The 22827-nt window shown below is 44.4% G+C and overlaps 1 long non-coding RNA gene and 13 other non-coding genes across 14 annotated transcripts in view; all 14 read right to left on the bottom strand.

The window, feature by feature from the left end:
• Window positions 1–2462: 2462 nt before the first annotated feature.
• Window positions 2463–22827, bottom strand: part of LOC129527077 (uncharacterized) — a 29738-nt gene continuing 9373 nt past the window's right edge. Inside the window, exons 8-21 of the long non-coding RNA XR_008671950.2 lie at window positions 22405–22538; window positions 21262–21393; window positions 19784–19900; window positions 18962–19093; window positions 16685–16817; window positions 14402–14654; window positions 12541–12670; window positions 10285–10425; window positions 8434–8635; window positions 7231–7433; window positions 6822–6940; window positions 5435–5546; window positions 4985–5118; window positions 2463–3486 (exon numbers count right to left, since the gene is read on the bottom strand). This is a non-coding gene — a long non-coding RNA (uncharacterized lncRNA). The remainder of the gene's footprint in view (window positions 3487–4984; window positions 5119–5434; window positions 5547–6821; window positions 6941–7230; window positions 7434–8433; window positions 8636–10284; window positions 10426–12540; window positions 12671–14401; window positions 14655–16684; window positions 16818–18961; window positions 19094–19783; window positions 19901–21261; window positions 21394–22404; window positions 22539–22827) is intronic.
• Window positions 2613–2704, bottom strand: LOC115930938 (small nucleolar RNA SNORD116). Its single transcript, XR_004067522.1, has one exon. It is a non-coding gene; the product is annotated as a small nucleolar RNA SNORD116 (small nucleolar RNA).
• On the bottom strand, window positions 4671–4766 carry LOC115930935 (small nucleolar RNA SNORD116). The gene has a single exon (XR_004067520.1). It is a non-coding gene; the product is annotated as a small nucleolar RNA SNORD116 (small nucleolar RNA).
• On the bottom strand, window positions 6507–6598 carry LOC115930936 (small nucleolar RNA SNORD116). The gene has a single exon (XR_004067521.3). It is a non-coding gene; the product is annotated as a small nucleolar RNA SNORD116 (small nucleolar RNA).
• LOC115930915 (small nucleolar RNA SNORD116) lies at window positions 10131–10222 on the bottom strand. Its single transcript, XR_004067504.1, has one exon. It is a non-coding gene; the product is annotated as a small nucleolar RNA SNORD116 (small nucleolar RNA).
• On the bottom strand, window positions 12383–12474 carry LOC115930916 (small nucleolar RNA SNORD116). Its single transcript, XR_004067505.1, has one exon. It is a non-coding gene; the product is annotated as a small nucleolar RNA SNORD116 (small nucleolar RNA).
• On the bottom strand, window positions 14254–14345 carry LOC115930917 (small nucleolar RNA SNORD116). Its single transcript, XR_004067506.1, has one exon. It is a non-coding gene; the product is annotated as a small nucleolar RNA SNORD116 (small nucleolar RNA).
• On the bottom strand, window positions 15390–15481 carry LOC115930913 (small nucleolar RNA SNORD116). Its single transcript, XR_004067502.2, has one exon. It is a non-coding gene; the product is annotated as a small nucleolar RNA SNORD116 (small nucleolar RNA).
• Window positions 16531–16622, bottom strand: LOC115930909 (small nucleolar RNA SNORD116). The gene has a single exon (XR_004067498.1). It is a non-coding gene; the product is annotated as a small nucleolar RNA SNORD116 (small nucleolar RNA).
• LOC115930919 (small nucleolar RNA SNORD116) lies at window positions 17666–17758 on the bottom strand. The gene has a single exon (XR_004067508.2). It is a non-coding gene; the product is annotated as a small nucleolar RNA SNORD116 (small nucleolar RNA).
• LOC115930914 (small nucleolar RNA SNORD116) lies at window positions 18810–18901 on the bottom strand. Its single transcript, XR_004067503.3, has one exon. It is a non-coding gene; the product is annotated as a small nucleolar RNA SNORD116 (small nucleolar RNA).
• Window positions 19630–19721, bottom strand: LOC115930912 (small nucleolar RNA SNORD116). Its single transcript, XR_004067501.1, has one exon. It is a non-coding gene; the product is annotated as a small nucleolar RNA SNORD116 (small nucleolar RNA).
• Window positions 21108–21199, bottom strand: LOC115930910 (small nucleolar RNA SNORD116). The gene has a single exon (XR_004067499.1). It is a non-coding gene; the product is annotated as a small nucleolar RNA SNORD116 (small nucleolar RNA).
• LOC115930911 (small nucleolar RNA SNORD116) lies at window positions 22251–22342 on the bottom strand. The gene has a single exon (XR_004067500.2). It is a non-coding gene; the product is annotated as a small nucleolar RNA SNORD116 (small nucleolar RNA).

Here is a 22827-nt window from a genome sequence, read left to right as displayed (position 1 = left end):
ATATACATGGGAATGAGAAGTATACATGTTCATTTTTCAAACTTAAATAAGACAGGAGGATTTACTATGTAACTATATGTAAAGTATAAGATGGTTTATTACACTTATAGGATGTTTCTGATGTTAAAGTTGAGAAAAATGTAAAATGTTAAAATAAAAGAAACTGAAGGCTCAGATAACTCATGAGAGTATTGAATGCCTAATACTATTTGTATTAAGTGACGCCTTGCACACCTAATGAAATTCTCAATTACTTAAAAAAATAATAAAAACAACACACAAAAATGAATTTACTAAAAATTGGATGTTACCTCAGGAGAGTATTGTTTTGTTGCCTCCCAGATGAGTTAGCTGGTACAAATGACAAAATCAGTGCATCATTGGTTCAGCAGTTAAAGTCCATGGAATTCTGTGAAAACCAATCTACAAAGTACATGGGCAATTAGGAAAGTTGTGAAACAACATTTGCCAAATGAAATATTTTGTTACAAGCAGTTATAAGAATTCACTTTAGACATTCATTAGACTATATGTATGACAAGAATAATTATGCTCACATCTTTGATCAGATTGATACAGATAGAACTTTTTCTATTCTATTTTTTCTATTCTAGACAGAATATTTTCTATCCATGTCAGTGTTTTCTCAACACACTGACTTCAAAATTATTTATTCTATAGCTAGGATATTTCTTTAAACACAGCGAGCACTGTGCACTATTGGCATAGAACCTATGTACATCCTCCTATATGCAGGAAATCATTTCTAGATTACTCATGATGCTGAATACAATGTAAATGCTGCGTAAATAGTTGTTATACTGTACTGTTTAGGGAATAATGACCAAAGAAAAAGTCTGTACTTGGCTGGGCGTGGTGGCTCATGCTTGTAATCCCAGCACTTTGGGAGGCTGATGCAGGCAGATCACTTAAGGTCAGGAGTTCGAGACCAGCCCGGCCAACATGGTGAAACCCCATCTCTACTAAAAACACAAAAATTAGCCTGGCACAGTGGTGGGCGCCTGTAATCCTAGCTATTCAGGAGGCTGAGGTAGGAGAATCACTTGAACCCGGGGGACAGAGGTTGTAGTGAGCTGAGATCGTGCCACTGCACTCCAGCCTGGGTGACAGAGTGAAACTCTGTCTCAAAAAAAAAAAAAAAGAAAGAAAGAAAGAAAGAGAAAAAGACTGTACATGTTCAGTACAGATGAAACCATACAATTTTTTTGTCAAGTATTTTCAGTCCATGGCTAGTTGAATCTGAAGATGCAGGCCCCATGGAGAAGGATAGCAAACTATATATGAAATTGTTTGCTAAATTAATAGAAAAAAACAAGAGAAGAACAAAAGAAACAGTTCAATCTTAGCAGCTGGGTTGGCAACTGATTAAAATATACTTGGAAGATACCACATGAAATTGTTTCACTTTAAGAAAATGAGAAGTAAAACAAAAGAAGACATTTATGCAGCCAACAAACATGAAAAAAGGCTCATCATCACTGGTCATTACAGAAATGTGTATCAAAACCACAATGAGATACCATCTCATGCCAGTTAGAATGGCGATAATTTAAAAAAGTCAGGAAACAACAAATGCTGGAGAGGATGTGGAGAAATAGGAACACTTTTACACCGTTGGTGGGAGTGTAAATTAGTTCAACCGTTGTGGAAGACAGTGTGGCAATTCCTCTAGGATCTAGAACTGGAAATACCATTTGATTCAGCAATCCCATTACTGGGTATATATCTAAAGGATTATAAATCATGCTACTATAAAGACACATGCACACATATGTTTATTGCAGCACTATTCACAATAGCAAAGACTTGGAACCAACCCAAATGTCCATCAATGATAGACTGGATAAAGAAAATGTGGCACATATACACCATGGAATACTATGCAGCCATAAAAAAGCATGAGTTCATGTCCTTTGCAGGGACATGAATGAAACTGGAAACCATCATTTTCAGCAAACTAACACGAGAACAGAAAACCAAACACCACATGTTCTCACTCATAAGTGGGAGGTGAACAATGAGAACACATGGACACAGGGAGGGAACATCACACACCAGGGCCTGTCGGGGGGTCAGGGGCTAGGGGAGGGATAGCATTAGGAGAAATACCTAATGTAGATGATGGGTTGATGGGTGCAGCAAACCACCATGGCACGTGTATACCAATGTAACAAAACTGCACGTTCTGCATATGTACCCCAAAACTTAAAGTATAATAAAAAAAAAAAAAAGAAAATGAGAAGTAAAAACTCATCATATCCTTGGATTTTGACCATCTCATCACCCTCAAAAGGTCAATCAGTAGCTCAGGCAAATGTGAGAACAGACCAAGTATAGGCAGGAACATTTCTCTTGGGTCTCACTGTTCTGCTTCCCAGGCTGTTTCTATGGTATATAGATGCCGCCAACCAAACTCTCAGAGTTTCCATTTTACCCTACAATTGAATTTTTATACACAAATGTAAAATTCGTTTCCTCTAATAAATGCACTCAAGTGGTTTTCAAATACCCCAGTCCCTGTGGTTGCTTCTAACTGACCAACTAGTTGCAACTCCAGGCAACACATGTTTGACTGGAGTGGTCTCTGTGCTGGACCTCAGCTCACAGAAGTGGTACAGAAGTGTTTTGGTCACTCATTTTGTTCAGATTTAAATTAGATAAATCTTTAAGTCATCATCGATCCAGGCACATTTTAAAAAGGAACCCTGAGTCTGAGATATGTGACAGACACTGATCACACAGCTTTCTGTCACCCTGGGACATGCTGACCCACACTTTTTAATCACGGAGACCAGCATCACTGTCAATGGTCAGCCCCCTGGCTGACTAGCATAGCCAGGGTCTCACGGTCATTGGAGTGTCATGATCTCTTAACAGGATGCCAGTATTTTAAGGACAAAATGCTTATCATGGGAAAATTCCTACTGGTCCCTAAGGACAGGAAGCAGAATTATTCCCATTACTTTCCATCATATTACAACACAAGGAAACAATAAACTTAGCCATATAAAATGCAGTTTTAGTCTGCATCATCTTGTGAGATTTTATATATATATATTTATATATATACACATGCACACACACGTCCATTTTTTAAAAATTTGTATAAGACAAAAGGTTTCATTATTAATCAGCATAGAAAATATACTAATTTATAACTCTTGGAAATGTTTTAAATGTTATCCAAACTACAGAGAAGAAAAAAATCTTAAAAATAAAGGAAACTGATGCTTCAGATAGCGCATCAGATTAATAATTCCTAACATTGTCTGTATTAACCTATTGTTCACCAAACCAAATCACTGACAGTTTGAAAAATAATAAAAATAAATTTACTAAAAATTGGATACTACCTCAGGAGTGTGTTGTTCTGTTTCCTCCCAAGTTAGTTAACTGGTACAAATGACAAAATTAGCCCTCCACTGGTTCAGTGGTAAAATTCCATGGAATTGTATCTCACCCAATCTACAAAGTGTAGAGGAAATTAGGGAAGTTATGAAACGAAATTTGCCAAATGGAATGTTTAGTTACAAGTGAATATAAGAATTCACAGTAGACACTCACTGGACTATCCAATGAATGACAAGAAAAATTATTCTTACATCTTTGATCACTATAGAATATAAACTTTTTTAAAAAAAAATCTGAGACATTAGTCTCAAAGCTTCCCTGGCATCCCCAATCAAAAGCATTTATTACAATTAGGATACCTCTTCAAACACAATGGAAACCTTTGAGGATATATGAATATAGCCAATGAAATCTATGTAAAAAAGAATTTGTAATATAATCTAAGTTTATTTGAGGCAGCATACAGTTGAAACCAGCACTCAAATATAAACAGTGGTTTGCTTTTTGACACGAAAAACTAAAATCAAAAAAACAAGTGACACAATCCTAGTGGCTGAAGTGGCAAGAAAATTAAAATACACTAGAGCGGTCTACTTAGAGTACCTTTTTTTTTTCAATTTCCATGTAATTGTTTCACTTAATTGAAAATAAAAAGTAAGGCCAGGCACGGTGGCTCATGCCTGTAATCCCAACACTTTGGGAGGCTGCGGTGGCTGGATCACCTGAGGTAGGGAGTTCAAGACCAGCTTGGCCAATATGGTGAAACTCCATCTCTACTACAAATACAAAAATTAGCCCGGGGTGGTGGCAGGCGCCTGTAATCCCAGCTACTCAGGATGCTGGGGCGGGAGAATCTCTTGAACCCAGAAGGTGGAGGTTGCAGTGAGCCGAGATTATGCCACTGCACTCCAGCCTGGGCAACAGAATGAGACTCCATCTCAAAAAAAAAAAGTAAAATCTCATTAGTATCTTTGGATTTGGATGTTGACCATCTCATTACCCTCAAGAGACTGATCATCGACCAGATAATTCTGCGAGCTCAAATGTGTGAATGGCTCAAGAGTAGGTGAAGTAACATCCCATGAATCTCACTATGTCCTGGTTCCCCAGGGTCTACCAGCTGTTTCTATAAATGCTGCCAAGCAAGTACAAAGAGAGTTGCTATGTCAAACCACAGCTGGATATTTACAGAACTGAGAACAATTCATTTGCTCTAATATATATGGGTAGGTTAGTCTTCCAATACCCTAGTCCCTGTAAACTCCCTCCTCACGTTTGCCTGGCATGGTCCCAGTGCTGGACCTCAGCTCACAGAAGTGGCACAGAAATGATTTGGTCACTCATTTTGTTCAGATTCCGATGAGATCCATTTTTTTTATAGTCATCATCGATCCAGGCACATTTATAAAAGGGACCTTGAGTCTGAGATATGTGGCAGACACTGAGCACATCTGTCACTCTGGGACACACTGACCCACACTATTCAATCACGGAGACCAGGATCACAGTCAATGACCAGCCCATAGCGGACTAGCATAGCCAGTCTCACAGTTAGCAGTGTGTTATGATTCCCTAAGAGGAAATGCTGGTATTTTCAGGACAAAAGGCTTACCAATATTAGAGTTCCCACTGGCCCTTGAGGATGGGAGGGCAGCATTATTCCCAATACTTTCTTTCCTTCTTGTCTTGCCTCAAAGGGAAGAATAAATTCATCCATACTAAACCTAGATCTTGGTCTATGTTGTCCTGTAGGAAGAGAGTATGTATACGAATCTGAGAAGTATACACGGACAATTTTTAGCCTTGCATAAGACAGGATGTTTCACTATTAACATATATGGAATATACACTAACTTAGAACTGCTGTTGGACATTTCATATGTTATTCAAAGTAGAGAAAAGAACAAAATCTTTATAAAAAGGAGATTGATGCCTCAGCTCATCAGAACATTAATGTCTGAAACTGTTAGTATTAACCAATTCTTTGTGAACATAAATTCTCGATTACTTAAAAGAATAAAAATAACTCACAAAAATAAATTCACTAAAAATTGAATGTTACCTTAGAAGTGTATTGGTGTGTTTCTTCACAGCTACGTTAGCTGGTACAAATGTCAAAATTATCACTTCACTGGTTTGGCAATGAAATTCCATGGAATTCTATCTCACCCAATCTACAGAGTACAGGGGAAATTAGCAAAGTTGTGAAACAAAATTTGCTTAATGGACTACTTTGTTATAAACAGTTATAAGAATTCACATTAGACACTCATTGGACCATCTGTATAACAAGAACAATTATGCTCACATCTTTGATCCAAATTTTATGGAAATAATGTTTTCTAAAACATTTGTCCCAAAGTTCCTCCAGCACATACCTTTCAAAATCATTTATTACAACTTTTAATTAATACAGTGGTCACACATGGAGGACATATGAAAGTAGACAATGAAATCCATGTGAAAATCCAAGAATTTGAAATATCACTTCTAAAAATGTTTGCTGCAACATGTAGTTGAAACCAGCACTGAAACATGTATTAAATAGCTTGCTTGGTTGATGGGAAAACAAAAAATAAACAACTGTTTCAGTCCTAGTGACTGGGTTGGAAATCAAATGAAAATATACTACAAGATTTCATATGAGATATTTATATCTTATATGATATAAATAAATCTTATATTTCATATGTTTCATATATTTCATATAAGATATTTATTCTTTAATTTCCATGCAATTATTTCACTTAAAAGAAAAGGAGAAGTAAAAACTCATGATGTCTTTGAATGCTGACATCTCTTTGCCATCAAGCAACAAACCATCAACCAGAATATTCTGGGCGCTCACACAAATGTCTGAATGGCTTGTGGGTTCACACAATAATTTCCTGTAAATCCTATAACTCCTGTGCTGGCTCCCCAGTGTCTGGTCACTGTAGTGTACAGATGCTACCAGCCAAGCATTTGAAAAGTCTCCGTCTTACCCCCAACCATATATTGGTAGGTAACTGTCCAGTAATTTCCTGTACTGTATGTGAGCTGGTTAGTTGTCTAATTCCACAGGCCGTTTTATAGTACCAGTGCTGACCAAACAAAACACTCTCCATGTATTTGTCTGGCATGGCCCCTGTGCTGGACCTCAGCTCACAGAAGTGGCACAGAAGTGATCTGGTCACTCATTTTGTTCAGATTCCGATGAGATCCATTTTAAAGTCATCATCGATCCAGGCACATTTATAAAAGGGACCTTGAGCCCGAGATATCTGGCAGACACTGAGCACACAGCTGTCACCTTTGGAGGCACTGACCCACACTAGTCAATCACATGGAGACCAGCATCACAGTCAATGACCAGCCCAGGCTGACTAGCACAGCCAGGGTCACATGGTCACTGCAGTGTCATGATCCCCTAAGAGGAAATGCTGGTATTCTCAGGACAAAATGCTTACCAATATCACATTTTGAGGTTTTGATGTCAGACTTTTTCATGATACACTCCATTCTGTCACTTTTTGAGGTTAAAAAGAAATAACTTTCATATGAAAATCTGTGCTGGTTCCACGATGACCTACAAAAATAGAGAAAAAGTGAGCAAAGATGTGTAATACAGACATTCATTGTTCAAATGGCCTGGGGATCCCCACGCTGTAGGCCTTCTCACATTCTTATATTTCATATAAGTTTCATATATTTCATATATTTATTCTTTAATTTCCATGCGATTATTTCACTTAAAAGAAAATGAGAAGTAAAAACTCATGATGTCTTTGAATGCTGACACTGGAGAATTCCCTCCCATACTTCATGAGGCTACTGGCTGGTTGACCCAGGTTATTGTATATGATTGAGCTGCCTGACCTAAGATGTTCTCTTCATTCCTGTGGTCCAGAGTCTCCTCCCCTTACATAGAGATACACGGCATCTCAGAGTACAGAAAAACCTTCGCCATCTCAGGAAGTACCAGTCAGCACCAGTTGGAGGCCCAGCAACATCAGATAAACTAAGTGATCAAAACAGCATCCCCTCAGCTCTGATAGCAAGACTGCCTGCGAAAACATGGCCTACAAAAGTAGGACAGGACATTCAAATTAAACCTAAACAGGGCACATGCCTGCTAAAATAAAACATTTGAATAGATTCAGATTCCCCTAACTTAAAAAGGAAAAAAAAAATGCAGGATAAACTAAAACATCACCCATCTATCAAGAACCGGAAAAATCACAATCAGAAGGAAAATCATAAGCAGGATGAGAAAAGACAGTTAACCAAGCCAACCTCAAGATTAACCAAATGTTGTGGTTATCTGAATAAGTTAAAAACAGTCATGGTAAAAATGCTTTAGCAAGTAATTATAAAGCTTCTTGAAAAAAGTAAAAAAGTAGAAATCTCAGAAAGGTAGTAGAAGTTTTTTTTAAAAAAAGAACCAAGTGAAAAAACAGAACTAAAAAATTCAAAAATAATAGAGTAGTGATTAAGTGAATTTAGCATAGAAGAATCCAATTTAGCTAATCTGGACAAGAAAGAAAATACTCTGAAAAAAAAAAGAACACAGCTTCATGGACCTGTGTGTGACACGGAGACATGAGGCTGAAAATAATTACAACATTCTGGTTTTTTTTGTTTTTGTTTTTTTTTTTTTTGAGCCAGAGTCTCTATCGCCCAGGCTGGAATACAGTGACATGATCTTAGCTCACTGCAATCTCCACCTCCCAGGATTAGGGGATTCTCTTGCCTCAGCCTTCTGAGTAACTGGGACTATAGGCACACAACACCACGCATAGCTAATTTTTGTATTTTTAGTAGAGATGGGGTTTTACCATGTTGGCCAGGATGATCTTGATCTCCTGACCTCGTGATCTGCCCACCATGGCCTCCCAAAGTGCTGGGATTACAGGCATGAGCCACTGCGCCCGGCCAGCAGTCACGGATTTTATATTGGAAATTAAATCCTGTATCTTGCTCACTGAAACGTGCTGAACACAATGGATAAATCAAACCATCACAAGAATATGTGCAAGACATCTATACAGCTGAAAACAAGAATTTTATCCCCCAAAATACCTGCATACAAAGAAGTATGGTAGGATAGAAGTCCAAGTCTAGATATGAAACACTGCACCCGGAATTATCTGTGGGAGGCAGGACTGCGCCAATGGTTTACCTTCGCCTCTCTGGAAAACACAACCATCCTGGAAATCGAAGCATGTCTTCTACGCTCCATTTTCAGACTCTTTAACAGAACTCATAGAAAAACCTTGAAAAGCTACAGGAAAATAAGCCAACAAACCACAGATAAAGCCAACTAAGTATTATACAAATAATTAGCATAACTGGAAATTGTTCTGGCTTTACCAGTACAATCTTTTGGATTATTCCTCCAGAGATAAAAAAATAAGTGGTTAAATATTTTGTGACTTGAGTGTGACAGAAAATGACATCACTGAATATAGTCACACAAGCACTGACCCCAAATCAAGGTAACACCTGTTACTGACATGCACATTTGGTCCCTTACTGAAATAAGAAGAGGCTATGTTGCAAACCATGTTGGTGTATCTTCTAAAGCCAGAAGAGGCAAAAACCACGAAGATATATCAGAACACCAACAGTACAGGAAAATGACAAGTCTTCTTTCTATGCAACTCCATACTCTCTTACATATGGGATCTGTATCTGCACTGGAAGAATATCAAATCAAAGTCCACATTTAAACAGAAAAGGTATATGCACAAACAAAAATGAAATGGAATATTTCTTGTAGGATCCTCCTGGTTCCACTGCTTTTTCTCTTATTCTGACCAGTAGCCGAGTACAGCTGTGAAAGTTAGAAGAGTAATGACAAATAGGAAGAGACATGAACTCTTCTGCCACTGTGTTAAATTATTGACATGGTGGGTAAAATGGAAAACAAAGAGGCTCTGCAGAGAGATGCTTAGGGAGCCCACAGCCACAGCCCTCCAAACTGGGGAGTCTTCTGTGGCTGCAGAAGCAGAAGCTCCAAGTCCCACCTGCTGAAGTCAGAAATGGAGAAAAAAGAGGAAAAAAAAAGAAAAAAGGAAAATCAAGCAGAGCCACTTTCCTCAAACTGGCTGGGGCTCCAGGTGGCCTGTGGTGGCAGCAGTGGCAAAAATCAGTCAGACTCCACCTGGCAAGGCGAAGGGGCAGCAGAAGTGGGACACACGGTGAGGAGCACAGGCCAGGCCAGGTACATGGGGCTCATGCAGGCAGATAGTGTGCTTCGCTTGCTTTTGCAGGCATTCGCCTTGGAGGGCCAAAAAATGACCTTTCAGGTTCTCCCTAATGGATATATGCACACCCTACTATTTACTATGGTTTATGGCCAGAGGCCTGGCCATCTTGTGTGATATGCCTAGCATTCACTGGGAATATTATGTGGGTAATATTCTACTAAATTCCACAAATTTAAGTCTTCTGAAGAAACCAACTTCCTCTAAGGGATGAGGGAATACAGAGCTAGGACAAGTCAAACCTCGCCGTGCAGAGACAGGCTACCAGCTAACTCTTCCTGTGCCACCTGCACATTCACCTGCTCCTGCATAGTTATGTGTGCTACCCTGCTCTCACAGAGATAAATCCTTCACACAAGGAATCTCCTGTGCACAGGAGGCCGCACTCCCCTGTGACTCCCTTTGCCCAAAGGGGACCCCATCCTAAGCCTGGACAAACCCCTCAATGTAACCTGCGTCAACAAATGGAAGTTTTCCCTCTCTATCTACCCACTGTTGGAGCAACGTGCTGGACCTCAGTTCAACGAAGATGACGGTATAGAGTTTTCACTCATTTTGTTCAGCTTTCCAAGGAATGCATGTATAAAAGTCATCATCGATCCATGCACAGTCTTTGTACTTACAAAGATGGAATATCAGAAGATTTTGGAAAATGGACATTTACCATCCTGAGGGATCCACCAGCACCTGAAGAAGCCCACGCCACATATGCTGCACGTGCCCAGGGGCTCCCCACCATCTCCAGGAATCTCCCAAGACAAAGATGATCCATCGCAGCCTCTGGCCTTCTTCCATGCCAGACCACCTAGGAATTAGAGGCAAAACAGGTGTGCTTGAGAAAGGCAAGCAGGTACACAGGTCTCAAGGGCCATGCCATTCATTCCGTTGTGGTGCATCCTGTATCTACTTCCCACAGGCTACTACAGAAGGAACCAGAGGCACTATAATTCATGGGTGTGGTCTGGTTTACCAACACCTAAGTTTTGCTGACAGCCGTGAGTGACAAGATACAAACAAACCCACTGCTTCATGCAGTTAAAAATAACAACAAACCTCTGTAGGTCTGCAATGCTTGTAACTAAGTTCTGGTATTCCAAGAACCATTGCCAGTGATCAAGGAACATATTTCAAAGGCTCACTAATCCAAGATTGGGCAGAAATGTAGAATATGACCTGGCAATTTCATCTGTGCTACAAACCACAGAAAGCCGAATTTATAGAGAAGAAAATGGTGTGTTAAAGAAACAAATTAAACTCTTGAGAGAAATCCTTGCACTTAAAACCTGAAGGATGGTTCCATGGAAGCTACACATGGCAGGAATGAGGCCCCCTGTGTAAGAGAAAAGTTGGCCTGTGAATGTCTGCTGGACATAAAGAGTCCAGTGGGAGCCTTGTGGATATAGAAAATTATCCAACACTGCCTTGATATTGGACACAAGTCCACATGGGATACCCTAATTTTGTGCTCTTCCTGTCACACAACCCCTGGGCAGTGAATCCTGCAATAAGATTTAGGAAGAAAACTGCCTTTGACCTTAGGCAGGAGGTCAACACTGCCCCAAAACCGACCTCTAACATACTTCTTGTTAAAGGGCCCCAAGAGAGGTATCCACAATGACCAGACAGTGCCCCCAAACAATAGAAATTCCAGTAGCACCAGGATAGCAGAATGACCCAGACTTAGCACTGCAGGGAGTATGAGTACAACCACGAGGACATAAAATATCTAAAAAAGACCTCCTGAAAGTTTCCAGATCACTGAGATTATTGCAGAAAGAGATGGATACCAGACTTCAAACATAGGAGAGAATAGGGTCACTACGTAAACCAATATATTTTGGTTTTGCCGCTGTTCACTTGAGCTACCATCCACACTGCTGTTACATCACCACACTTAATGTTGGGATACCCACAACATTTTTTTTTCTGATATCGACCCGATATACTCCAATAAAATGTTCCCTGGAGAAAAACACATGTGACTGGGGATGGAACAAAGACTGTCAGGAAACAAAAGCAATCTGCTGAAAGGCCCTCCCATGTAGACATCAGATCATATTCCATTCCCAGCACCCTAAGGCCAACATGGCATTTGTGATGTGCAGTACACACCATGCAAAACAGATTCGCAAATGTGGCGGACCATCCCCATCTTAGGGTACCAAGTCAACACATGTATGGCGCTTTCTCATTCCCACCTGGAGTATCCATCACCAGCCACGGGATTTCAGTTTCTCCCTGGAGACACACAAATCATAAATGGAGCCGATCTACAGGGTACTCTCCAGAAAGAAAATAAGCATCACCAACCTCCTCACAACTGACTTCCACTGCTGCTACAAAAACACCATGGGCACTAAAAAGTCCTCAGCCATGAAAAAAAACGAGCCAAAGAACAACAAAGGTGTGGCCTTGGGCTCTCTTCCCAACCACAAGGAGCTATCTACCTCTGGGGAACAAGGGAACCCAGAGCCAGCACTCAAGGACAAACCTGGCCACACAGAGGCGGGTTACCGGCTAACTCTTCTGTGCCACCTGCACATTCACCCAGTCCTGCAGACATTGTGCGTGCTACCCCAGCCTCACAAAGAGAAGTCCTTCACACAAGGAATCTCCTCTGCACAGGAGCACCTACTGCCCTGTGACTCCCTTTGATCCAAAGTGGACCCCATCCTAAGCCTGGATGGATGGCTTAGTGCAACCCACATCAACCAATGGAAGTTGTCTCTCTCTCTCTCCAGCTCCAGTTGGAGCCACGTGCTGGACCTCAGTTTGACGAGGACGACGGTATAGAGTTTTCACTCATTTTGTTCAGCTTTCCAAGGAATGCATGTATTGAGGTCATCATCGATCCATGCACAGTCTTTATCCCTGCAAAGAAGGAACATCAGGGGCTTTTGGAAAATGGACATTTACCAACCTGTGGGATCCACCAGCACCCAACAGAGACCACATTCCACAGGTCAAGGGGCTCCCTGCCCTCTCTAGGGATCTCCCAAGATGAAGACTGTCTCTCGTAGCCACTGGCCTTACTTCCATGGCCACAACACCTGGGAAGTGCAGAGGAAAAACGGGTGTGCTTAAGAACGGGAGGCAGGTACACATGTCAAAAGGGCCATTCCACTCGACTCACTGTGGTATATCCCATATGTGCTTCCCACAGGCTACTCCCCTTTTGGGATGGGTGTAGGGGTCTACCCAGGAATGAAGATAGCAGGCATGTGTTAATTTTGAAGGCAGCATCAAGCTACAGAGCCCTAAGTGTAAGAACTCTCTCAAAACCACTCATTTGCCACCACTGACTCAAAAGCCCTCCTCTTGGTCATCAGAGAAGACACAGGCCACAGGGCTATTTAAATGAGGAGAGTTTTGGGGAAAAACTCTTCCAGTACAAAAGGCAACTTTCCTTCAGTCTTGAAGACTTTTCACCCTGGGCTGCTTGAACACTTTTCAGACTGAGAAAAACGTTCAATAACAACTTAACCTCTACCTCAGCGTCTTCCTCACAGGTGCAGCTCAGGGACCCAGAGGACCACCAGACACACCGAATCCCACATGGCTTCTAAGGCACTGTGGCTGAGAACACCATACATTTTAAGGCACTTGCCTTTGAACATGGCCGCGCAGTGCAAAACCTATGCATCACTGCCTGTGGACACCAGCCCTGTCCTACAACAAGATGACTATTTCACAAAGAAGACTCCTGGGAAGAATTAGGAGGAATTAGAAAATAACCTAACATCACGAGCCACTAAGGTATTTAAGCACAGAGACCTTCCTGGACCATGTTTCCGAGTAGAGATCACCAGGATATGGGAAGTCACACTCTTATAATCGGGCACATTGACTGCATCGAGGTGCCTGAGTGGTTCAGAGGCAAAGTATGCACAACCTATGATGGGTAGAAACCCTGGGCCGATATAAGCTCAAATGCCTAATGGAGACAAGCATCTCACAGAGGGTCCTGAACACAGACCTTCCAAACCAAGTCAGTCTGAGGAGTTGCAGAAGCACGTGGACCCGCAATCACATTCCTGTCCCAGCACCCCGAGGTCATCATGAAATGAAATGTGGGCCCCCTACAATGCCCGAAAGAGGCCCACAGTCATCACTCCACGACCCACATGGAATATGCTGTCCAGTACATGCACATGCAGACCTCTCCCCTTCCCACTGCCAGGACCCTTCAGGGGCCATGGGACTGGTTTCCTCCTATGGATATACAAGTTCAACATGGATACCCTCTCTGGCTCCTCTGCAGAAAGCAAATCAGCATCAACATCCTCCTGAGGACTGCCTGCCCTCAATGCTACCTAAACACCATGGGAACTGCCACGTCCCCAAATGAGGGTGAAAGTGAACCAAAGAAGTGCCCAGGAACAACATTGTGCTGTGTCCCCATGCAGAAGCCACTGTCTTCCTCTGGGGAGTGCAGGAGCCAAGGAGTTTGAATCAAGGACACACATAGCTGCGCAGAGGGAAGTGCTTCAACTAAGCTGTCTCTCAGCCACAGAAGTCCAAAATGCCCAGCTACTCCACTTCACCCAAAGACGACCCCATCCCAAGTGTTGACACAGCCCTTGTCAACAAACGGATGTTGTCCCTCTCTCTAGCCCCTGATGAGCAGTATGCTGGACCTCAGTTCGACGAGGATGACGGTATAGAGTTTTCACTCATTTTTTTCAGCTTTCCAAGGAATGTATATATGGAAGTCATCATCGATCCAGTCCTTGCCCCTGCAAATGAGGAAAATCAGCATGCTTTAAGAAGGAATCACTTACATTCAGGAGGGATCCAACAGCCTCCGAAAGAGCCCACACTCCATGTGTCCTGGGACTTCTGCCATCTCCCAGGATCGCATGAGATGACAATCATCCCTTGCTGATGTAAGCCTGCTTTTTATACCAACACCACCGGGGAGGTGCAGAGAAAACATGGACGTGCATCAGAAAGGCAGGCATGTGCACAGGTTCCAAGGGCCATGTCATCCAGCTCCCTGCAATACATCTGCTGTCTGCCTGTCTCTGGCCTCACCTGTTCATAAACACAGAAATGCATGGACACAAGGATGCTCGTCTGGGGGTCAGGAGCCTTCAGAGTACATCATCCCACTAAAGAGCATGTTCAGCATCCTTCTCAACATCGTTGCTTCAATACCTACAATGATACTCACAAAAGCCTTGGGACCCTGGGCCCCTAATGAGAAAGGCTTTAACCTATATTGGGTTTAGGATAAGCCAGGGACTCCTTGGGTATCAGAAGCAATGAGCAGGAGCTCACTTGTTCATGCAATGTACATGTCCTCCAAACACATGGGATACAACACGGGCACACGGGCACACAGGCACATAGGCTATGCCTGGTGACCAAAACTCTAATGTCCTCAACCAAGGACAAAGTTAGCCAACAAACAACAAAGATGTGTCCTTGTATTCTCCTCCCAACCAGACAAATCTGTTTCCTTCCAGGGGACCTGGGAACTCAGAACAAGGACTCAAGAACAAATTGGCAACCAGAGGCGAGCTATCAGCTAACTCTTGCTAGGCCACATGGACATTCACCTAGTCCTGCAGACAATGCATGTGTTACCCACCCTCAATGACAGTCCTTCAAACAAGAAGTTTCCTATACGTGGGAGCCACCACTCTCCTGTGACCCCCATCACCCATAAAAGACCCCATCCTAAGCCTGAACGGATGCCTTGGTATAACCCATGTCAACAAACGGATGTTGGCCCTCTCTGTCTAGCCCCTGTTGGAGTAATGTGCTGGACCTCAGTTCGACGAGGATGATGGTATAGAGTTTTCACTCATTTTGTTCAGCTTTCCAAGGAATGTATATGTGGAAGTCATCATCGATCCATGCACAGTGTTTGTCCCTGCAAATGAGGAAACTCAGAGTGCTCTGGGAAAGAAGTGCTTACATTCAGAAGGGATCCAACAACTTCTGAAGGACCTTTGCCATTTGTGTCCAGGGGCTTCCTGGTATCTCCACAGCTCACACGAGGTAACAATTGTCCCTCACCAACATGTGCCTGCCCTCCATGCCAATGCTACCTGGGAGGTGCAGAGTTAACACAGGCGTGCTTCAGAAAGGCAGACAGGTGCACAGGTCACGAGGGCCATGTCATCCAGTCCCCAGCAATTTATCTACTATCTGCCTGTCTCTGGCCTCCCCTGTTCATGGACGCAGAAATGCATGGATGCAGGGATGCTCGTCTCGGGGCTGGGGGCCCCTGCAGTACACCATCCTGCTAAAGAGCACTGACATTGACCATCCCTCTCAACATCACTGCTTCAACGCCTGCAATGCCACTCACAAAAGCCTTGCGGCCCTGAACCCCTAAGGAGGAAGGCTTTAACCTACAATGAGTTTAGGATAAGCCAGGGACTCCTTTGGTATCAGAACCAGCTTGGAGCAGGAGCTCACCTTTACGTGCAAAATACATGTCCTCAAAACACATGGGATACAACACGGGCACAAAGGCACATAGGCTATGCCTGGTGACCAAAATTCTAATGTCCTCAACCAAGGACAAAGTTAGCCAACAAATGACAAAGATGCAGCCTTGTACCCACCTCTGAACCACACAGATCTGTTTTCCTCCGTGGGACCTGAGAACCCAGAACAAGGACTCAAGAACAAATTGGCAACCAGAGGCGGGCTACCAGCTAACTCTTGCTAGGCCACATGGACATTCACCTAGTCCTGCAGACAATGCATGTGTTACCCACCCTCAATGACAGTCCTTCAAACAAGAAATTTCCTATACGTGGGAGCCACCACTCTCCTGTGACCCCCATCACCCATAAAAGACCCCATCCTAAGCCTGAACGGATGCCTTGGTATAACCCATGTCAACAAACGGATGTTGGCCCTCTCTGTCTAGCCCCTGTTGGAGTAATGTGCTGGACCTCAGTTCGACGAGGATGACGGTATAGAGTTTTCACTCATTTTGTTCAGCTTTCCAAGGAATGTATATATGGAAGTCATCATCGATCCACGCACAGGTTTCATCTCTGCAAATGAGGAAACTCAGGGTGCTTTGGAATGAAATCACTTACATTCAGGAGGGTTTCAACAGCCTGTGAAGGAGTCCACACCATGTGTTTCCAGGGGCTTCCTGCCATCTCCAAGAATCATACAAGATGACAATCATTCCTCATAATACAAGCCTGCCTTTCATGCCAACACCACCTGTGAAGTGCAGAGGAAACACAGGCGTGCTTCAGAAAGGCAGACAGGTTGCACATGTCACGAGGGCCATGTTATCCAGTCCCCTGTGACACATCTGCTATTTGCCTGTCTATGGCCTCCCCTGTTCATGGACACAGAAATGCATGGACGCGCAGATGCTCATCCCAGGGCCAGGGGCCCTCGAGGTGCACCATCCCGCTAAAGAGCACTGATGTTGGGCATCCCTCTCAACATCGTTGCTTCAACACCTGCAATGGTGCTCACAAAAGCCTTGGGGCCATGAATCCCGAAAGAGGAAGCCACTGACCTAAATCAGGTTTGGAATAACCCAGAGACTCCTTGCCTGACAGCCCCAGCTTGGAGCAGAAGCCTGCCTGATCATGCAATACACAAATCCTCATAACATATGGGATATGACATGGACATGCGGCAAAGAGGCTATGCTGGGTGCCTGGAAATACAACGTCCTCCGCCAAGGACAAAATGAGCTAACAAATGAGAATAGTGTAGGCTTGTGCTCTCCCCGCAACCAGGGGATCTGTCTTCCTCTGGGAATCCAGAGCTTGGACTCAAGAACAAACTTGGCCACCAGATGCAGACTACCCACAAACTCTTTCCATGCCACCTGCCATTCACCTAGTCCTTCAGACAGTAGGTGAGTTATCCTGCCCAGGGAGAAAGAAGTCCTTCAAACAAGGAATTTCCTGTGCATGGGAGCTCCCACTTCCCTGTGACTTCCAATTGCCCAAAGGGACCCCATCCTAAGCCTGGATGGACCCCTTGATGCAACCCATATCAACAAACGAATGTTGGCCCTCTCTGTCTAGCCCCTGATGGAGTAATGTGCTGGACCTCAGTTCGATGAGGATGACGGTATAGAGTTTTCCACTCATTTTGTTCAGCTTTCCAAGGAATGCATATATGGAAGTCATCACCAATCCACACACAGTGTTTGTCCCTGCAAATGAGGAAAATCAGAGCACTCTGGGAAAGAACTGCTTACATGCAGAAGGGATCCAACAACTTCCAAAGAAGCCTTTGCCATTTGTGTCCAGGGGCTTCCTGGTATCCCTGCGGCTCACACAAGATAACAATCGTCCCTCACCAACATGGGCCTGCCTTCCATGCCAATGCTACCTGGGAGGTGCAGAGGAAACACAAGCGTGCTTCAGAAAGGCAGACAGGTACACAGGTGACAAGGGCCATGTCATCCAGCCCCCTGCAATACATCTGGAATCTGGCTGTCTGGCTTCAACTATTTATGGACACAGAAATGCACGTACATAGGGATGCACGTCTGGGTTCAGGGTGCCCTTATAGTGCATCATCTCGCTAAAGAATACTAATGTTGAGCATCCCTCTCAACACCCTTGCTTCCACACCTGCAATGCAGCTCACAATAGCCTCGGGGCCATGCAATCCTACTGGGAAGACTTCGATCTACACCGGGATCAGGATAAGCCAGAGTCTCATTGCCTATCAGACTCAGCTTGGAGTGGCAGCCTACGTGTTCATGCCACATGCATGTGCTCACAATGCATGGGACACAACATGGGCACGCTGGCCTGAAAGCTATGCCTGCTGACCACAACTTCATTGTCCTCAATGAACGATGAAATGAGCAGAAAAACAACAAAAGTATGGTACTGTGCTGTCTTCTCAAGCAAAATCACCTATCCTCCTCCAAGGAACATGGAAACCCAGAGCCAGGACCCAAGGACAAACTGCCATGCAGAGGCAAGCTACAGGCTAACTCTTCCTGGGCAACCTGCACATTCACCTACTCCTGCGGACAGCATGTATGGTACCCTGGCCTCACAAATAGAGTCCTTCAAACAAGGAATCTCCTGTGTACATAGCCTCCACTCCCCTGCCATTCTCCTTTGCCCAAACAAGACCCCATCCTAAGCCTGGACAGAACCCCTTGGTGCAATGGGCATCATCAAATGAAATTTGTCCCTCTCTCTCTAGCCCCTGTAAGAGCAACGTGCTGGACCTCAGTTCGACGAGGATGACGGTACAGAGTTTTCACTCATTTTGTTCAGCTTTCCAAGGAATGTATATATGCAAGTCATCATCGATCCATGCACATTATTCATGCCCGAAAATGAGGAAAATCAGGACTTTGGAAAGTGGACACTTACATTCAGAAGGGATACAACAGCCTCCAAAGGAGCCCACACCACGTGTCCAGGGGCCTCATGGCATCTCCAAGGATCGCACAAGAAGAAGATTGTCCCTCGAAGATAACTCCTTTCCTTCCATGCCAACACCACCTGGGAAGTGCAGAGGAAATACGAGTGTGCTTCAAAAAAGCAGACACATTCACAGGTCATGAGGGCCGTGTCATCTGGCCCCCTATGGCATATCTGCTATCTGCCTGTCTCTGGCTTCCCTGTTTATGGATAAAACCGGAACTGCAATGTCCTTGAACAATGATGAAAATGAGTGGAAAAAACAGCAAAGGTGTGGCCTTGTGCTTTCTTCCCAAGCACAAACACCTGTCTTTCCTCAAGGGAATGATGGAACCCAGAGCTAAGACTCAAGGACAAATACGGCCACCAGAGGCAGGCTACAGGCTAAGTCTTCCCATGTCACCTTCACATTCACATAGTCCTACAGACGGTGTGTGTATGTTACCTTGCAGAGAGAAGTCCCTAAAACAATTTCCTATTTATGAGAGATCCCACAACCCTGTGACTACCCCTTGCAGAAAGGGAGCCCCTCCTACAACTGAACAAACCCCTTGGTGCAACCTGCAGCAACAAATGAAACTTGGCCCTCACTCCAGCCCCTGTAAGAGCAATGTGCTGGACCTCAGTTCGACGAGGATGACGGTATAGAGTTTTCACTCATTTTGTTCAGCTTTCCAAGGAATGCATGTATGAAAGTCATCATCGATCCATGCACAGTCTTCATGCCCACAAAGGAGTAACATTAGGGGGTTTTGGGGAACAGATACTTACCAGCACCTGAAGAAGCCCACACCACACATGTCCTAGGACTCCCTGCCACATCCAGTGATCTGCTAAGAACAAGATCATCCATTGTCTCCACTGGCCTTCCTTCCATGCCCACACCACCTAGGAAGTACAGAAGCAACACGGGTGTGCTTCAGAAAGGCAGGCAAATACATAGGTCACAAGGGCCATGCCATTCAACCCCCTGTGGGATACCCTATCGCTACTTCCCATGGGATACCCATTTCAGGATGTGTGCATGGGAGTACCCATGCATGAAGGTTTGAGGCACACATACATTTTGAGGGCACCAGCAAGCTTCAGAGCACTAAATGTGAAGAACTCTGGACACCACTCATTTGGTGCCCCGACTCAAAAGCCCTTCCCTTGGCCATCAGAGAAGACAGAGACCATAGAGATATTTGAATGGGGAGAGTTTTGGGGGAAAAAAAAACTCTTCCTGTGCATAGGGCAATTTTCCTTTAGCCTTGAAGCATTTTTACTGCAAGCATCCATCAACACACTTCGCATTCAAGAAACATGTTCAATCACAATTCAACCTCCACCTCGGGGTCTTTCTCACAGGTGCAGCTCAAGGACCCAGAAGGTGTGAGCCACCGTGCCCAGCCCCATCTCAAATTCTTAATGGAGACAAGCATTCCACAGAGGGCCTGAACACAAACCTGCCAAACCAAGTCAAGTCTGTGGAGTTGCGGGAACACATGGATTCGCAATTACATTCCCATCCCAGCATCCCAAGGTCATCATAAAATAAACCGTATGCACCCTATAACACCCAAAAGAGGCTCACAGTCTTCTCTCCACAACCCAGACAGAAGACTGTGTGGTAAATGCATGTGCAGCTTTCTCCCCTTCTAACCACCAGGACCCTTCTGGGACCGTGCGGTTTGGGTTTCCTCCTATGGACATACAAGTTCAGTGTGGATACCCTCTCTGGGCTCCTCTGCAGAGAGCAAATCAGCATCGCCATCTTCCTGAAGACTGCCTGCCCCTGATGCTATCCAAACACCATGGGAAGTCCTACGTCCCTTGACAAGGATGAAAGTGAATGAAAGAGGTGCCTGGAAATGACCTTGTGCTGTCTCCCCATGTGGAAGCAATAGTCTTCCTCTGGAGGTCAAGGGACCCAAGGTACAAATCGAGGACACACCTGGCTGCCTTCAACCAAACTGTCTCTTAGTTACAAACGTCCAAAATTCCCAGCTACTCTCCTCTGCCAGAAAAAGACCGCATCCCAAGCCTTGGTGCAGTCTGTGTCAACAAATGGATGTTGTTCCTCTCTCTCGAGCCCCTGATGGAGCAGTGTGCTGGACCTCAGTTTGACGAGGATGACGGTATAGAGTTTTCACTCATTTTGTTCAGCTTTCCAAGGAATGTATATATGGAAGTCATCATCGATCCACACACAATCTCCATCCCCGCAAATGAGGAAACTCAGGGTGCTTTGGAATGGAATCACTTACATCCAGGAGGATTCCAACAGCCTCTGGAGGAGCCCACACCATGTATGTCCAGGGCTTCCTGCCATCTCCAAGGATCACACGAGATGATGACCATCCCTCATGACACAGGTTTGCCTTTTACACCAACACTACCTGCGAAGTGCAGAGAATAAAGAAGCATGCTTCAGAAAGGCAGACAGGTGCACAGGTCACGAGGGCCATGCTATCTTCCCCCTGTGGTTTATCTGGAATATGCCTGTCTCTGGCTTCCCTTGTTCGTGAACGCAGAAATTTATGGACACAAGTATGCTCATCTTGGGGATGGCAGCCCTCGGAATGCATCATCCCGCTGAAGAGCACTGATGTTGAGCATCCTTCTCAATACCCTTGTTTCAACACCTGCAATGCCAGTAACAAAATAATCAAGGCCCTGCACCCCTAAAGAGGAAGCCATTGACCTATATCTGGTTTGGGATAACCCAGAGCCTCGCTGTCTATCAGCCCCAGTTTGGAGAGGAAGCCTGCCTGTTCATGTCAAATATACATCCTCACAATGCACAGTATACAACATGGGCACATAGGCACAGAGGCTATGCCCGGTAAACACAACTCCAACATCCTCGGCTAAGGATAAAATGAGCCAACAAATGGCAAAGGTGTAGCCTTTTGCTCTCCCCGCAGCCAGAAGGATGTGTCTTCCTCTGGGGGACTTCGGTACCCAGAGCTTGGACTCAAGGACAAACTTGGCCATCAGAGGCAGGCTACCAGTTAACTCTTCCCATGCAATCTGCCATTCACCTAGTCCTCCAGACAGCACGTGAGTTATCCAGCCCTAGGACACAGAAGTCCTTCAAACAAGGAATGTCCTGTGCATGGGAGATCCTACTCCCCTGTGTCTACCATTCACCCAAAGAAACCCCATCCTAAGCCTGGATGGTCCCCTTGGTGCAACCCATGTCAACGAATGAATGTTGGCCCTCTCTGTCTAGCCCCTGTTGGAGTAATGTGCTGGACCTCAGTTCGACGAGAATGACGGTGTAGAGTTTTCACTCATTTTGTTCAGCTTTCCAAGGAATGTATATATGGAAGTCATCATCGATCCACGCACAATCTTTGTTTCTGCAAATGAGGAAAATCAGGGTGCACTGGGAAGGAATTGCTTACATTCAGGAGAGATCCAACAGCCTCCAAGGAAGCCTACACCATGTGTGTCCAGGAGCTTCCTGGCATCTCTGAGGTTAACATGAGATGATGATTGTCCCTCACCAACATGGTCCTGGCCAATTCATCACTTCCACCTGGGAGGTGAAGAGGAAACACGGGTGTGCTTGAGAAAATCTGACAGATGTGCAATACACAAAGGCCATATCCTCTGATCCCCTGCAGTGTATCTGGTTGATACCCAACTCTGGCTTTACCTGATTTTGGACACAGAAACACATGCACAAGGGCTCAGGTGCCCTTGTAGTAGTGCATCAGCACACTAAAGAGCACTGACATTGAGCATCCCTCTCAACACCCTTACGTTGATACCTATAATGTCACTCACAAAAGCTACAGGGCCCTGCAATTTTAATGAGGAAGCCA

The sequence above is a fragment of the Gorilla gorilla genome, chromosome 16 (genome assembly GCF_029281585.2).
Source record: "Gorilla gorilla gorilla isolate KB3781 chromosome 16, NHGRI_mGorGor1-v2.1_pri, whole genome shotgun sequence".
Taxonomy (NCBI): Eukaryota; Metazoa; Chordata; class Mammalia; order Primates; family Hominidae; genus Gorilla; species Gorilla gorilla.
This window is presented reverse-complemented; position numbering and strand designations above follow the sequence as displayed.